Below are 3,300 nucleotides of genomic sequence, written 5' to 3'. Positions count from 1 at the left end.
GGGCGACGACACTCTCTAGAAAAAAAAGGGGGAAAGAATAGTAGCCCCACCAGAAAAAAAGTAATCATTCCCCAATATACCACTATGGCTCACATAATACACTGGAACTGTAGAGGCTTGCTTAAAAACTATACAGATATCACATATATGCTTAAATCAATAGCACCTATAGCTTTATGCCTTCAAGAAACAAACCTTAATCCACAAGACACAAATATAAAAAAAATACAAAACCTTCCGACGAGACTGACAGCAGGCCAGCCGACTCTCGGGAGGCGTCACAATCATAACACCAAGCGGCGTCCCTGCAAGGAAAATAGCATTGAATACACACCCAGAGGCAGTTGCAGCCAACATAGCCAGCCACAAAACAATCACAGTTTGTTCATTATACATATCGCCACATCTGAAAATTAGTCTGTGACCTAGAAGACCTTATACAACCATTGCCAGAACCATACGTAGTAGGTGGGGATTTTAACGGGAACTCTCCCTTTTGGGGTAGTGAACGAAGTGACACAAGAGGGCAAATTATAAAAGATTTTATTCTGTCAAATAATGTATGTCTATTTAACACGAGAAGGCCGACATATTAGTGTCCCAGCTCGGGCAACATGAGCTGCTTCGATCTAGCCTTAGCATCGCCATCCATGTTTAATGATATTAATTGGGATACTATAGATGAACCCAGGGGGAGTGATCACTTACCCGCAATTTTAAAGTTATCCTCTACACCCATCATTCCAACGAGGTCACGGTGCTAGAAACTTCACCTCGCTGATTGGTCAGTTTTTAAAACAAACGCTGTATTGGAGAAAGTGTGCTCTGAAGATTTGACTATAGAAGAAATAAACGAGAGCTATACCACATGCATATTTTCTGCAGCTTTATTAGCCATTCCACAAACGTCACAACACGCAAGAAAAAAATACACAAAGTATGGTGGACAGAGGCATGCAAATTAGCAAAAAAGGAACAAAACAAAGCATGGGGCATCCTCCGTAGATATCTGACACCAGAGAACTTGGGTAACTTCAAGAAAGATAGAGCCAGAGCACGGTACATGTGGAGAAAAGCGTAGAATACCTCGTGGCAAAAATATGTGTTTTCTATAAACTGCTCATTGCCCTAAAAAAAAATGTGGGAACAGGTACGAAAATTCACATATCCTATGCTGACACCACCCGGAACGCAAACAACACTACTAGAACAAGCCCACATTTTAGGCGAGCACTTTGCCAAAGTTTCAAGCTCGTCCAATTACACTCTCACATTTCAAAGGTATAAAACGGTAGTACAAAAACAAAAGCTTCCTTTTTGGACAGACATAAATGATGACTACAACGAACTTACATTAACTAAAAAGAGTATTATCTTCTGGTAAAAAAACAGCACCGGGAACTGACAATGTACACTATCAGATGCTTCCCCGTCTCTCCCAAGCTGGCGTGGAGGCAATGCTGAAATTTTAAAATAAAATATAGATGCCTGGCAACATACTAGAAGCTTGGCAAAAAGCCATAAGAGTACCCTTTTTGAAACCAGGCAAACCCCCACGTGTCCTAGCAGTTACAGACCAATAGCCCTAACCAGCTGCATTGCAAAATCCTTTGAAAGCGTCGTAAACCTACGACTAGCCTTTTTTCTTCAATCCCGGACTCTTCTCGATATACATCAATGGGACTTCAAAAAGGCATCAACAACCGATCACCTTGTCCGTCTCGAAAACACAATCCGGGAAGCGTTCAGCCCCAGGCAGCACTGTATCGGGGTCTTCAAGACCTGGAGAAAGCCTACGACACCACGTGGAGGTTCGGATTCCTGCGCGACCTAGCAGATCTAGGTATCCGTGGAAAAATGCTAAGCTGCCTGAACGGCTTCCTGAAGAACCGTACATTCCAAGTCCGTTCAGGCACAGTATTCTCAACGACTTTCACCCAAGAAAATGGTGTGATGCAGGGGTGCATTCTAAGCACAACTCTCTTTACAGTGAAAATGAACTCCTTAGCTGCAGTAATCCCAAAATCCATAATGTACTCCGTCTATGTAGATGACCTGCAAATAGCATGCACCTCTTCCAACATATCTACTTGTGAGAGGCAACTACATGTGACACTAAATAAACTAGCTACCTGGACAGACAGCAATGGATTTAAATTTTCTCCTCAAAAAACAGTGGTCGTTGTGTTCTCATTGGGACGAGGCTTACAGACCGATCCCGTGCTATACCTACACCAGACCACACTACTAGTGAAACAAGAACATAAACTTTTGGTCATCCTATTCGACAAGAAACTTTAATTTCTTCCCCATATAAACGATCTGAAAAAAAGTTTGGAGGACGCTTAAGCTTCGCCTTCAAGAGTGGAACGTGATAGCGTTTTTGCACCTCGTCGAGAAAACTTATTAAACGCAAGGGTATTGGGGCATCCTCGCACCGGTACCCGCGCGGCCCGAAGGGGAGAAGCGGGTGAGCGAAGATAGTGATCTAAAGAAAGGAAAGACGCTTGATTCTACAACCCGTGAGGGTGTACGGTGAAACGTCAGGGGCGAGTGGCGCGCCACGTGTCGGGGCAGCGCCGCACATTGCGAGGAGGGGTTCTTCTGTGTTTGCCGCAAGATGGCTCTGCAAGTGCGCAGAGCGCAGAAGAAATGTAGCGGAAACGTACTTCGCTACTCGTGTAACTGCGACTTCTGTAAGTAACATGCTCATAATTACCAATATACACCGCAGTATAACGTTCTGCGGCACGTTTCTAAGGCAACACCGCATTCACTAGAAGCGCTTTTGTACCGCTTTCAAGCATCGAACTCGTGGCTGAGTGGTAGCGTCTCCGTCTCACACACCGGAGGCCCTGGTTAAATTCCCACCCAGCCCATCTTGGAAGTTGCTTTTTATTTATGAAGTGCATGCCGGGATTTATCGCTCACGGCCGACGCCGCCGACGACACCGGCTTTTCTGCGACACGAGCTCCTTATCGCTACCGCGTTAAAAAAAGCAGCTCAAGCACTTAACGTACTAAAGGTACTCTCACGGAAACGATGGGGGTCCGACCGAGCGTGCCTTCTGCAGACCTCCCGCTCAGTGGTGCGCTAGATTACGGATGTATAGTATATGGTTCTGCTGGGGCATCCTATTTAAAACGACTAGACCGCATACACAATCTTGGATTACGGTTAGCAGCTGGTGCGTACACAACATCCCCAATAACCAGCCTCTACGTCGAAACAGATCAACCTGCATTAAAATATAGACGATCCGCCCTGACATGTGCATATATCCTTAAAATTAGTTCTCA

Source organism: Amblyomma maculatum, chromosome 2 (assembly GCF_055883805.1).
Source record: "Amblyomma maculatum isolate TAMU_Amacu chromosome 2, ASM5588380v1, whole genome shotgun sequence".
Taxonomy (NCBI): Eukaryota; Metazoa; Arthropoda; class Arachnida; order Ixodida; family Ixodidae; genus Amblyomma; species Amblyomma maculatum.
Note: the sequence above shows the minus strand (reverse complement) of the source record.